Genomic DNA, 14,909 nt, shown 5'->3' on the forward strand with positions numbered 1-14,909 from the left:
TAAATAGTCTCAGTCTGGGAGTCTCAGGAAACTTTGAAGAGCTCTTTCGATGGAAAGTGTAAAATTCACCATACTCGATGAGACAACAAGCAACAATCCAGCAACCAGTACAGTTACTTCAATTGTTTTTATTTAGGTGTGCTCAAAGTTGCTCATTCATGCTCTCAAAGCTGTTGGAACATTACTGCAGTGTAAATGAAACATGGAGGGAAAGAGCCAACTAAGGGGCCGTCTGTGAATACTCTGAAAGGTGCTTTTTATGGAGGTGATCCAAAAGTTTATGATTTTCTCTCCGGAAGAAAAATGATATCCATTAATCCAGTAAAAGGGACATCTCTGAATATGTTGCTAAACTAGCATGTAAAAATGCAAAATCACAAAAATGTAAAAGCTGCATGCTCTGAGGATGAGAACAGACCATGAAGACCTTTAACATGTCTTACTGAAACCTGGAAATCTGCAAAAATCTTCTGCATGCTACTTCTTACACTTCTAATCATTGCATAAAATCTGTAGTGCCTGAGAGATTCAGCGCAGTGCCTCATCAGCTGGAAGGTTGCTGAGGAATGCTGAAGGGGAACTTACTAAAAAAAGAAATGTTTTATTTCTTTGAAGAGCAAATCAATGAGGCTTAGAGAGAGCAGGAGATGTAAAGGCCACTCATACAATGACCAAAGCAGGACAGCACCGCACCATGTGGGTGCCCGCTTCATGAAGTGAAAGGACCTAAAGTGTTTCCTGAATCAAAAGCGGTACGAACACAAAGAAGAAATTAAAACCTCAAGCAAGTCGTCTTTGACCTCCTCTGGAGATGGAATTGTTCACACTGCCGACTCCTGAGATAAAAGTTTAAACTGAAGTCCTTGAAGTAGCTGAGCAGCAGTTTGGATTTTTTTTTTTTTTTTTACATCAGCATCAATCGTATTCACGTTATTAGGTTTCATTAAAATCTGACCAATACACTCAGACAAATAGCAATTTTTGTGAAGAGAAGAAGGGTGGCTCAAGCCTAAATAATGCTGGATTCCATATTATTCTCATTTTTTTCAGGTTCCTCTTCTCTAGCAAACTCTCACAATTTGCAGTTTTCAGTTCTAATTTTCCACAAACTTTGGTGGACAGATCTATGGGCCTTTTGAAAACATGGACACAATAAGCCTGCACGAATCCTTCATAACACAATCCACGAGATGGTTAAAGTTTGGTTGCTGCGTTGTTGTGAGGCCTGAGAGAGTACCCCCCCAAGGACATTATACATCAGACTTTCAGAGTCTGAGTGACTATCCTCATGACTAAACTGACCTTTATGTGTAAAAGGAATGGAAATCCCTTTAAAATTGAACTCTGGATTTAGTTCATAAAGTTGAGATTTACAACTGATCGAATCGAAGCAGTGGAGGTCAAGATGTCCTGGTAAAGTTTAAAAAAAGATGTATTCTTTAGCCTTAAGCTAAAAAACCACCTCACAATTTTAATCCATAACAGAAAAACAAGAAAATATCCAGACTGAACTTTGTTTAAATAAATATCAGCAAAACGTGCTTGTTTCCCACTCATTAAGCTTTAAGTTTTACTTTATTTTTTCCAAGAGAAAATGGATTAAAGCAGCAAACATCACACTTTGTGTCTGAAAGCAATCCCCAGTTAAGAGACAAGTACAGTCTAATAATGATTGCTACATTGACAGAGAAGCACACTCTACCCTCCCACAACACTGAGGTAAACAGTGAAATATCTCAGCTAGTGTCTTTGTGACACTCATAAATGTATCTATATTAATAACCCTATTCTGTGTCTTTATAACAGACTGTTTAACATTTGAGAGGAATCAAAAGTTTTACTTCTTCTATCAAATTCAGACTTTAGCCTTTTTTCTAAAATCCTTTTCTTGTTATCTTGATGTTGCCCAGAACAATCAGCAGGAATTCTGCAGCTCATGAACTTTTAACAGTATTAACAATACAAATAAATTATTCTTTTTAATTTCATTACAAGAACAATTTAGTGCAGTCACAAATGACGTCATTACAGTTTGAATCTGCAAGGCTATTATCTCTTACTGAAAAATAAGAAAAAAGGAAGTCCAAGGTAATTTTTTTTTAGTTTTTTGAGCTGCTCTTTCTTCTACATTTTAACGAGTAGCTCATAGGAAGGCTTATAAGCTTGATATCAGCAGTTCTGTCTGCGGTTTTCATCAATAACTAAAGGCTCTTTTGCCGTAAACTGTCCTTCCTGTAGTCATTTAGTAATCATGCAGGAAGAAAATAAAGAGGAGTCTCTTACAAAAGTTAATCGTCTGAGATTTCTACTCATGTGAAATTATCTGTGACTCCTGAAAGAAACTATTTCACCTGTGTGATTGCCGAGCACCGGTTTATTTTAAAAAGTGTAATATTCAGTATATCACAGCTTGTTCCTGAACCATCTGAAAATGTGCTTTTTATTCCCCAGTTCTTCTGAATATCAGCTGCTTTTAATGACTTCAATGTATACATTTCACACAAAAAAGTCTCTATATTAATGAAGTTATTAATATACAATAATTATTGTTTAACGTGTTGTTTCTGTTGTAATCAATACGGTGCAGGGTTTGCACCAAAAATAAGAGTAATGACAGATTAGAGGATGCATATGTTCATGTCAAAGACTGCTGAAAAGGCAGTGGAGGAAACGGAGAGGTCCGCAGCATCACTTCCTTTTCACTCGACCAGATGAGTCACTCGTTCACTGAGCTCGCATCTTCATTCAGAGAGAAAAGTATCCGACATGCAACAACAGCTCACTGGATTTATAACCAGTGATGCTAATTACCAAGACCCATGGCTTTATTCATATTAAAAATAGGAGGCCTGGCTCTGGTGAAGACAGTCCATGACTGTTAGTGTTCAAATGTGTTTTTTCTTTTTCCTTTTTGTATCCAGGCATGCTGTTACTGCATTGACGGTGTGTTTGTAATCATTGTCATGCTGAAAAATAAATCTGCTGCTAATCAGATGCTTTCCAGATAGAAAAGTAACGTCAGATTTTGATCTGAGTTCATAATTTCATGAGTTTTAAGAAGATCTACAACACCACAGACTGATATGTAGCCCCAAACTATGACAGTGCCTCCACCGTGTTTTACAGATGGATTCAGACACCCACTGTAGTCTCTTTCTCCTGATCTCCTCTGTACATACTGATAATGACTTACATCAAAACATTCAAAGTTGATTCATCTCTCCATCAGAACTGTTTCCACTGATTTTGCAGTCCAGTTGTTGTGAAGTTTGGCATACCTTGGCATTTTCTCCCGGTTTCCCTTCTCTAAGAAAAGATTGTTAGCAGCCGCTAAGCTCCTGGTGACAGATTGGCACACAATCAAAGTAGTCACAATGCTAACTTCAAGTCAAAACAAAATGTATATGGGTGAATTAAATAACAAATAATTCACCTCTTGTACAGTTGTTATGAAAAAGGTAAATTTGCTATAACTGTTACTTGTACACAGCATTAAACATGCTAATTTCATAGCAGTAAATCACTTTCGAAGCTAGCCCCAAGTGGTTGCTGAAGGAATTGCAGTTGCTTAATTTTAAAGCCTGTGGAGGTTGCTGCTTGGTTTGACATAAGAGTCTCTTAGACATCTTATGCCACATTCAAAGGCTGGTTACTCAAGTTTTTATTTAATGTTGCTCTTGGTGGATAAATGATCGAAAATGATTAAATGTAAGGTCATAAATAAATGTGTATTTTTCGGACCATAAGGCGCACCGGATTATAAGGCGCACTAAGCGAAACAAAACAGTCAGAAAAGTCAAATTTTATTCAACACATTCTTCTTGCTTCCTCCACTTCCGTACCATTGATTCAATGTTGAATTCTCTCACAGCTGCTCTATTCCCATGTTGTTGCAGTATATTAATGACTAACCTCGTATTGTGGATGGATTATCTCAGTTGTTCTCCTGACTGAAGTTTGGTCCGTTTACAGCATCCTGCCGTGCGACTGCATTTGTCCCTAACCATCGGGAACCCTCGTGTTAACTTTTATCAAGTGGAAAAAAGTTAGCATTTATCCTCCAGCTTCACTGTTTATGTTATGCTAACATAGCTGTGTCGCTAGCGATCACGCAGCACATCATTATATACCAGCTAGCGCAACTTCAGTAACCCTACAAACGTTACTGCTGTTTAGTTTTCTGTCTTCATTTATGTTAGAAGTGATAGCAGAGCTGTACCTTTTAATTTTTTCAGAAATCTCTCAGTCAGAACATGCTATGTTTAGGTGGAAACTAGCGAGCTAACTTCCTGCTAACTTAACTCCGTTAAACTTAATACATTCTGTTTTCATGGATGCCTGGATGTTAAACTTAATTGTTACACCTGGTAAAGCAGCAACACTGATCGTTTTTATTAAAGATTAAAGAATTTAGGCATTTTTTTGACTCTTAGTGATACCGCAGTGTTTTGGACCTGAAGCAGACGGAGTTTTGGACCCAGATTACTCCGCGAGGCTCCTGACTACGGTAGCCGTAATGCTCCAACAATCCATCAAGCGGTGCGGCTTCATAGCTTACCAAAGTCGTACTAAAAGATTTTTTGACAGATTTCTGAGCGCCGTGTACCACATAAAATCGGTTCGAGGTCAGGAAGCACAACCAGAATTCTTACATAAGGCGCACTATTGATTTTTGAGATAATTAAAAGATTTTAAGTGCGCCTTATAGTGCGGAAAATACGGTAAACAGGGAACATGTGAAGTGAAACATATAATAATGATCTCCAGTTTGTCTTTGCCCTGGACGTGCTTCTGAATCCCACACAAACACTCACAGTTAAGAAAGCCAGCCCGAATAATAAACCATCTTGAGTAATAAAGGACAATAAGGCTTAAAAACCCAACGGCTTAAGGATCCCACAATACAAAGTTTTTATTTCTCATCTGAGTAACAATAAAGATCCCCTATCACAGAGAACAGCCATCATGCAAAGGAGAGAATACTTTATTATGAGCCTAGCACCATTATTTTAATCGTTTCCCGTCTGTGTGTTTTTTCTTTAATGGACCAAAAATGGAAAAATAAAACAAATACGATGTCTATTCTCCCACAATTATCAGGCTTAATAGAGGCACTCGGCACCAAGCCCAGCACTCAGCAGGAATTACTGGCAGCAAAATGACACACTCAACTGTGTCTCTAATAAGGCAACACTGCTGCTTTAGATCCTGCCTGTCACAGAATAGAACCATAGTGACACTAATTTCTTTAGCTGACTCTCATAAACATGTCCACATTTTGATGTGCCGGACACACTTAGTTCTCTGACATCTGAAGAACGGACGCTGAACGCCCAGACGGAATAGATTTCATTGTCTGCTGTTATAATGTAATCAGTTTAAGGGGAAAGATGAAGGAGACGAATGCTGCTTTCTTCGGGTCTTTCTCCTTTCATTACACAGACATAGATACGTCTACATAACAATTCAACATTTAATTTGTTTACGCTCCGATTGGATAAGACGTCTCTGCCTTTTGAGGATTTTGTCGTCGCTCTCGTGGTTTATTTGCTGTGACCATACTACAAAAACCGAAATGTTGCTGACAAGGTTGCTCACGTAATATGGTATTAAACTCCACTTTGTGTGGATTAGATAAATATAACTAATCCACTGTGTCAGGTTTTTACTATTATTTTTATCCTTCACTTCCATTAGGAGTATTTTTATGATGGCAAAGCTATGTATGCATAAAGGTGTCTTTAAGTGGTTGGTGAGACTATAAAATTTGTTATTTAAATGCAGTTTATTTGCCATTTACGTCTCACACATTGTATGCCTGACAATATGAGTAACTGGCATAGAGACATTTCTTTAAAAAGCAAATCATCAAAAACACAGTGACAGCACAGAAAACACTAACGGATCAGTCACGCTGACTAAAAATAGGCCCCTGTGACTGCAAAAAATTAGCAGTTGCTCGGTGACTGTGATTGGCTAGTTGTTTGCTCTGCCTCTTGGAGCAAAGGTCAATTTTATGAGGCTATCACTGTAGCTAGTGGATATTCAACCCAAGATTTCTGCTTCCATTCACTCAATTACACTAGAGTAAAAATAGGACAGCAACCTACTTGTGACTAGAAAAAAAGCCCTGTTGCCTGGCGACTGCATTTTATTAGTCAAGGTGACCAACAGGTCACCCAGAAGTTGAGCGTGCAACATCCTCAACATCTGGGTGACAGCTTTTGATCTCAAAGTGATTTCACAGGTTGTTCGGTGGAAGGAAAACTGTCCAAACAGTTGTGGGACAACTCGGGCTGACTGCAAACATTCTGCAAATAATCGCCTAATTTATAAGCCCTGAAATGCCAACAATCAGTCTCAGTCAGCCTGTGTAGTCTGCATCTCTTTGCAGTAGGGGACTCTACTCAACTGGTTGCCAACTCAGAAAAAAATTAAGTGCTCGACAACTATGCTTTTATTTATTTATGTCATTTTGAAATTAAATTGCTGTCGCTGTTTGAGGAGAAATTCATGTTCTGGATGGTTCTGATTTAAGTAGTTAATGTGAATTTCTGTGTACCTGGATTGCAATAGAGTTATAAGTGTTAATCATCATATTGTCACAGACAGATTGCATGTAATTGCCAACTTAAACCCCCCAAAAGACTAATAGCAGACTGACTGCCGTCTTTAAAGCAACCACTGCAAAGGGAATGAGGCTCATTGCATATAGTTGCAATAATTTTGATCTCCCAATCTCCAGTCGCTGTTTTCCATAGTGTGACTATAATGTAAGGTCACAAAGATGATACAAGAATAAGACAGAGGCTGGTCAATGACCTGACAGAGAGTATTTCTCATCATAAAAACACTCTGGTAGATGCTAAATTTAATCGACATTGCTTTAAAATGAGGCTCCACAGCAAGGGTGTCTCATTTTGTTAAATCCCTTTTGCCTCATCTTGTCCCCCTCATATCTCTTCCTCTCCTCCTTCAATTACATCTTAGGTTGAAGGGACTAAAATGCAAGGAGAGGAGAGAGGAGTTGAGGAGAGGAATCGAGTATGTGCAGTCTGAGAAGGGGCAAAGAGTGAAGGAGAAAATGCAGAGGAAGTGCAAAGCAGGGGGAGGGATATAACAGCACAGGTGAACTCAGTCAACACAATATTGAGGCTGGGAAAGGAGGTAAGTGAAGAACACAGAAATCCACACAAGGAACTAATCTTCAAAATGAAGCCGGAAGTATAATGAAAGAAGAACCATAAATCAGTGTTTTCACACATGTAATGTTTAGTCCGTTTAAATCCAGCTCAAGGTTTGGTTTCCTTTGTGCAGATGTGAACGCGATAATCTGAGATCCCTTTGGAGGTGGTGGCCTCAGTGTGGCTCCAAACAAACTCCTGAGTGGTTCATTTGTGGCGAGAATGGGATTCAAACTCAATCGGAGCCACTAACAGGTGTACGGTGATGAGGCAGAGTGCCGAACGCACACCTTCTTCCTGTTTTCACTCCTGTTAATCTTGCATCAGTCACAGCTGCCCTGTAAGCAGACTGAACACTCATGTGATCTGAAGTGATGTCTGTGTGAAAATAAACCAAAACTGCTGGAAAAACTCATCTGATTTGGACCAGAATGAACTATAGAAAGGAAAATGCTCTAATTTTGACCAAATGTAACTTTCTGCATTTACGTGCAGCTATATGAGTTTGCTGCATTCACGCAATTGCAGTGTAAATCCAGATTGTTCATGACACCATGTAAAAATCCCATTCAGATCACCTGAAATATACCAGAATATTAATTATACAGAAGTGGGGTGTCGCCATACACCTTGGTAGGGAACCTTTTATTTATCCTAATAAGTAAAACACAATAAAGGAGCTTCTTGGATAGCTATTTTTTTCTTTTTCCTTTCACTCATGGTTTCTCAAACGCAAATTCAAATACTGCCAAAGGCTTTTATTTGTTTTCTGAGAGAGTGCAGTGGTAAAACGATGACTTCCCACACAAATATAAAATAAATATAACCCATGTCTATTGAATTTGGTTTGATAGCCAAGTCGTGAGCTGCCAGAGGGGTGAGCTGAGCTGCTGGGAATTCATAATTTATTTTTGAAGTTTTTAAATGGTACCATTTAATGCATCATAGTATAAATGAGGCTACTGATACAAGAAACATGCATCACATAAATATATAAATATATCAGTACTTTCTTTGTTAATACTTTGTTATATAAATTGTTATATACTACAAAGAGACGTGCATTTAGATAGCAGAGATAATGCTCCATGCAATTGCAAGGAAAAGCTGAGATGTACAGAAATAATACTGCCTACAGAAAAAGGCAACACGAAACAACCAACAGTCTCTGCTGTGACCGAGCCGTGATCCCCTCTCCTCAATCTTCTTTCTTATTTTCTCTTCCTTCAGCCAAAGAGAGGCCTGGGTGAACTATGCATGTAAAATAGTCAGCTCTGAATAAAAAGGCTTAATTTGAAATAAAAACACTGTAAAGTTTTTCTTTTATGTATGTGCAAAAAGCAGAAAAAGAAACCAGCTTAAAGCTTAACGGCCTCTAAAATTGTAACTTCCCCTGAAACTTCCAGTTCGCTGCTTTTCATTTTCCATCATTATATGCGTCACTGGGTGTTGGAATCTCTTGCTGATATTTAGCCCCACTTTTAAACAGTGTTTCCTGCAAAAACAAGTTATTAAGACGGCACCGCGAGAGCTGATTGGAGAGGCTGACGTGCCGTCTTCATCTGCTTCTATTGTTGTCTTCAACACCTGAACTGTCAGTGAGCTCAGGCATGTTTTGTGGGGTTGGACCGAGATAAACAGACAGCTGCATCATGCTGCTGATTGCGCGAGCACGCTGTGAATACTCGGTTGATCATAATTACTGAGGGGTTGGAGAAAAATGACCACTGCGAAAGGCAGATGGGAGTGTATCCACACACCTCCCATCTCACACTCATTCATAACAGCCCTCCTGAACAACAGCCTTAAATGATTTTAAATGAAGTCGAGCTCCTTTGGGGGAGATCATTAGCATCTGTGTTCAGAAGAAGTCGTGCTTGGCATTTGTGAAAAACATCTGAATGAAAAGAAAAGAGTGTGGACTTTAAATAAGATGTGTGTACATAGCTGCAGCTTCCTGTCATGTTCGGGTCAAATCTGACCGATTTACAAATTTAAAAACTCATAAATATTGTGTTTTACATCCGATTGCCTCGAGGCCTCATGACATCCCCCACACTGTGCACTTGAACATATAAAAGTGGTGAGCACCTCTTTCGTTGAATTTTGAGTGTTTTAATCAACTTTGTTACATCTGTGGTGTTCCCAGTCAAAAGTGACCGCCATAGAAAATGAATGGGAATCCACCCCCCACTGTCTGCCATCTATAATCCAGTTTTGAGATCCCTTCCCAGACGCCTTAACGCCCACTCAGGAAATCACATGATAGTGTGGGGCTAGGCTTCACAATGAGCTCACCCGAAACCTTGGCTGATTGTGACCTACACCCGTTTTCACACCTTGGCTCATGTGGGTAGAGGATCATTAGAGGGTCCTTTTGTCGCCTCTTGGGGGGATACTCCCACAGGGTTTAAATCTGGGACTCTCCACCATTTGACCCTAGAACTGAAGAAGCTTCTCGGATGAGAGGGTAAACGTCTTCAAGCAACTTAAAGAAGTCGAGACGCTTTTCTTTCCAAGCTCCTTAGACTTAAGATCTACTGCAAATTTACACCAACAGGTCTGAGTTACTTTTACATTCAAACAGCAACATAAACACCTGGCAAATGATGTCAGCACAGAAGTGCAATTCTAGCTAAATATAAGAGCTAATACAGGACTTCTGCACAGTACTGTATGTGTTAAATTTGAGCGCAAACACTAGCTAGAGATGTAATCATTTCACTTTATTCAGCTTCGGCTTTTTCTTATTACATGACAGTGAAACCAAAGCTTAAAGATGACAAAAAGAAAGCATTAAAACTTGAGTTTTATTTGTGTTGTCTTGGGTTGAAAGGTTATTGCTGATGTGTGGGAAGATATAAATGAGTCGAAGAAGTCCAAAATAAAAAACAGTTGGATAATCATTGTGAGTTTAATGCAGGTTTTTTTTGTCTGTGCAGAAATCACTGACATTTTAAACGCATTCCCCTAACTGATTTTGATAAGATTGGTAAATAACTAATAAAATAATAATCCCCTGTCACTGATGTTGTGATCCAACAATTCAGTTTCATCTTTTTTGTATGACACCTAAGAACTAAGAACATACGTCTATTTTGAGTGTGTATTCTCCAAGCTGTATGTCCCACATGGCTGCTTGTTTTTCTGCAGTGCTATCAGCCTCTTCATCACCGGGGCATATGTCTTCATTACCATATCTGACTGGCCTGCTAACACGCAGGTGGAGGAAGCATCAATCACCAGGAGCAGCAGATAACAGAATGAATGGGAGAGAAGCATTGATCGAATCCTTGGGGGGCTAAACCAAAGTCATGTTAAAGAAGGGGGTTAATGCTTCAAGGGCCACTTGAGGTCAACAGAGGCGCCAACGGAAGCCAACGCTGACAATCGAACGGCTTACAGAGGAGAATGGCAGAGGCATGTTACAAGGTCACCCATACCAGTCATGTCCTTGATAACACATCATTGATTTTAGGAGGAAAAACAAAGCAGTTCATTTGTGATTTTTGCCACAAAGGAGCTGGGCTAAATACGCATCTCATGGAAAAAATTATGCAAAATGTATTTTTCCAAAAGTTGAATCTGTTCATCTGGACGTAGCGTTTTGTGGGAGAAACGTTTCGTCACTCATCCAAGTGACTTCTTCAGTCTCAGCTGACTGCAGGTTTCCCCAAACCTTATAAACAGTACATTGCATAATGACTGAAACCAGCCCACTGAAGGAACAATGGGCTGTGAGGTCAGTTCCTTAATCATAATTATGCAAATTCCCATGACCATTGATCAACAATCACTGACCAAAACCCACTGATCAAAGACCACTGATCAATGGTCATGAGTACCATTCACAGAGAGTTGGGGAATGGCTGCAATCACAGCATTGTAAGATGGCGAAAGATGTACCCTTAGGCCCCCTCCTCGATTCAGAGATGGTCTTTCCCAAAAATGTATTTTTAAGATTTTTAATTCTCGGCTGTTAAGTTTGCTTGCTCTTCCTGTTAGCGAGACACTAGGAAGGTGCTATAAACAGTATTATTAAGGACCATGCAGATGACTTTGTTCATTTATATTCAGTAGCTGAAGCGACGTCAATCATTGACTGCTGTATGTGAATCAGATTGACCAGTTGTTACCATCACTGAGCAAACATTACTTTCTCTTCATGTTGCAAGGTGTCACAAAGTGTGGTAGTTTACACATTTTCCTGGCATATGAAACATCCCTGGTTTGATCCTGGGAAGACACACAAATCCCTTGTGATCCTTGTGATTAAGGGAGCAGCTGAAAGTAGTTTCTTCATTTGAAAGTAAAGTACTTGAGGTCACCCTCTATCTGTCTAATGTGCAACAACCATTTGTGCCATGGAATATGGTCTAAGGTGACTTGAAAGTGCTTTGCAAACTGACTGCACTGAAAATATTCTGAATATTTAACTATAAAACACCAACTTATGTGTCGTATCCGTAGGTTTGGTCATGCTGGCTGAAAACATGTGGCCATGCCATCTATAGGACTGTAACCTCCATGTGGCTAGGAAAGAAAAATCTGTGGTTGCCGGGTAACTGCATTTAATTTTTTTCTCATTCGGCAACTGATTGCAGGCAGTCAAGGTGACCCCCTAGTCCATCAGAGAATGAGCGTGCAACATCCTCAGCCTCTGGGTGACGCCTTATGATCACAAGGTGATTGCACACTTTGGCTGTTGGGAGTCAACCTGCCTCCAAACAATCGGCCTGACTTGTACCGACTGCCATCACACTCAGACACACTGGTGAAGGATTGCAGTCAGTCTGAGCTGTCTGCAGAACATACAGCACTCAACTTCACTGGTTTTCAACTGGTTGTACTCTGGTTACATTCCTACATAATCAAGCTTGTCTAGCTCCTGTGTCATTAAGCAGTTTTATCTGATTCCTGCAGCATCTGTTTCACTATTTGTGGAGAATTTTCTAGATTTCAATTTTAAATCTACAAGTTTCTGGCTGGACTCTAATATTTAAGTGACTGATGTGAATATCCGTGTATGCAGTTGCTAACAGAGTTACAATTGTTGACAGTTTATCAGTTAATTGCCACATTATCACAAACAGATTGCATATAATTGCCAACTTGATCCTATTCAGTCACAAACTGATAGCAGACTCTGTCTTATTATCATTTTATTGCCGTCTTGATCCACTAAAGTTACTTTGAAGACAACAATGAGTTGCAAGTGGTCACAGCCACTGTTTTCCTGAGTGTGAAGCATCATTGTTTGTTTGTTTTTTATTTTAAAAAGTGAATATAAATATAAATAACCGTTAGATCACAACCAATCCGATGCATTTCAGATAAATGTAACTTCCCTTTTGGGTTGCAACCAGGTTGCACATTTTTCCTATGCACAATCTGATTGTAGAGATTACTACAGATGTGCAAAGCCAGCTACTTATTTGACTATTATTGATAGGCTTTCTAAGAAAAGTAGTAGGACTTAAGTTGAGAAAAAGTAGATTAAAAAAACCTAAATTATCTACTCAGATACAATTATGTGAATAACACTGATTCATGATATGTAACAGCATCCTGCCTCTTTACTTTCAGTCAGTGAACTGGTTGACCTTTGACTACAGTGTAGTCATTCACTACATCAGTTTACATGCTTCTGTCTTTATTTGTTTTCTAGGCGTTCACCTTTAACTAGTTGACTTGATTCCTTAAGCACCAGTGTGCATCTACAGAAGAACAGGCCGAATACAGACAAAGCATTCAACATTCACTCAGGATTAGATTTGTTGTTCCAAAGAAACGGAATCACATCACAATCAGAGGGAGCTCAGAGGATGTGAGCCAGGGTTGGTGATTGTTTCAGTCAGGGGTCACTGGGATTGGACGCACGAGGGATAGAGTAGGCATTGATTAGCAGGGTCTGGTTGGGATCTGGGCTCATTTCAATGGCTTACCTTCTTGTATCTGGGGACAGGAAGCTGTTTTGTTCCAGCAAACATAAAGCACCAAGACACAGAGTCGATGACAGCATGCAAAAGAGTAAGGTGGAGAAGAAAAAAAGAAAACATTGATCATATGAAATTAAAGTTATAGGTGACAAAAAAAACAAAAACATGCAAACAACAGAGGAGAAAAACAAAAACAAAGCAGTCTGCAGTGTTTCAGAAAGAGTTTTTGGTTTACACAGCTCAGAGCGCTGCTGAAATGCCAAATGTGGAAACAGTCTGAGTGGAAAAGAAATGATTAAAGCAATAGTGGATTTGAATGGCCTGTTGATACAGTGAACGCAATTGAAAATCCATTAATTTATTTGTTTATATTTGGCTATGTTAATTGGATTTGAGACAATAGTTAGTGACAGTTTGAGACAAGTCTGAGTTACACAAACAGCTCTGTGTTGTTGTGCTGCTGGAGACTTTAACACAACAGCTCACACGGTATCCAGATCATAGTAGAGAAAAATAGGATTTCAACACATGCAACATGAAAACACCTCCATATGGTGAGAGGGACACCTTCAGTGGCACTCATGGCTGTTTATCACAGTCAGGAGTTAAAGTGGGCTGGAACTATTTAAGACTATGTTATTAATAAGTAAATAAGTCTGAGTGGTTGATTCATGCTCTGTAATTTAAGTGAGTTTATTTTTCAGCTCATTTCTTTTCTGGCATGGCTCTTTTGTGAGCGGGTCACTCATTTTGTAACCCTCATTAATGCCGCTGTTGTGACAAGGTCTGTTTGATTGTTTGCTAACCTAACCAGCAAGACTTTTGTGCCTCAACAAAATAACCAAGTCCACAAAAAAGAAATAAATATATAAATAAAATGCAACTGAAAAACAATACCAAACAGCAGAGCATGAAAAGAAGGGTTTTCCAGTGGACAACCTCTGGGACCATTAACTCGTGTAGCCTAATACACTGACACTAATACAGTCTGTGTGTAACAATGAGTAGCAGGAAGGATTTCACAACACCCTGGATGAAAATGTGCTGCACTTTCTATGTGCTACCGCTAGGCATGCCTTCCAGTCAATACTATGGGCACACTCAACCCACAATCCTCCTAAAGGACATGCATTCTCACATTTTGATTCTGATCCCTGTCATGCATTCATATGTGCAGGTCGATGAAGTGGGATCACTAAAACGGAAGATTAGGATATCTTTGTTTTGCTAGCTACTGACACAGAGCCTTATTCCCACTTAGAGAGAACACGTTCAATATGAACAGGTGATCGCTTCATTGTCAGACATGACAAAAAGAGTTTGTTCAGTTACAGTTTTGTTAATTTAGTTTAGTTAAGTCAAAGTTAAAAGATCAACCTTAAAAGTTATCTTGTTAAGTCATGTTGTTAAATGTACTTGACATTAAAGAATGTTTTAAGTTAAATGCTGTGTGAGAATGCTGGGCAGTGCAGGTAGTGCAGGCTGCAGAACCAAGCTGCTTACAGTATTTTAGTAACACTTGTAGTAATAACATGGCACTTTAATGGGGTAGGACATATTCACTGTTTGTTTAAGAGTAGCAGTTACCAGCTTGAATTCAAACTTACACTGAAAAGCATGGCATGCAATCATAAAGTATGATTATTCTGATAACAATCTTAATATTGGTCAAAGGAGTTTGCAAAGAAAAGCGTCTGGACTTCTTTAAGTTGCTTGAAGACGTTTCACCTCTCATCCGAGAAGCTTCTTCAGTTCTAAGGTCAAATGGCCGAGAGTCCCAGATTTA

The 14,909-nt window shown here is 39.2% G+C and overlaps 1 protein-coding gene across 2 annotated transcripts in view; it reads right to left on the bottom strand.

Moving 5' to 3' along the window:
- The window catches only part of doc2b (double C2-like domains, beta), a 178,465-nt gene that overhangs the window by 63,105 nt on the left and 100,451 nt on the right, over window positions 1-14,909 (bottom strand). The gene's annotated exons all lie outside the window — the stretch shown is intronic.

This window comes from Oreochromis niloticus, linkage group LG10 (assembly GCF_001858045.2).
Source record: "Oreochromis niloticus isolate F11D_XX linkage group LG10, O_niloticus_UMD_NMBU, whole genome shotgun sequence".
NCBI classification, from domain to species: Eukaryota; Metazoa; Chordata; class Actinopteri; order Cichliformes; family Cichlidae; genus Oreochromis; species Oreochromis niloticus.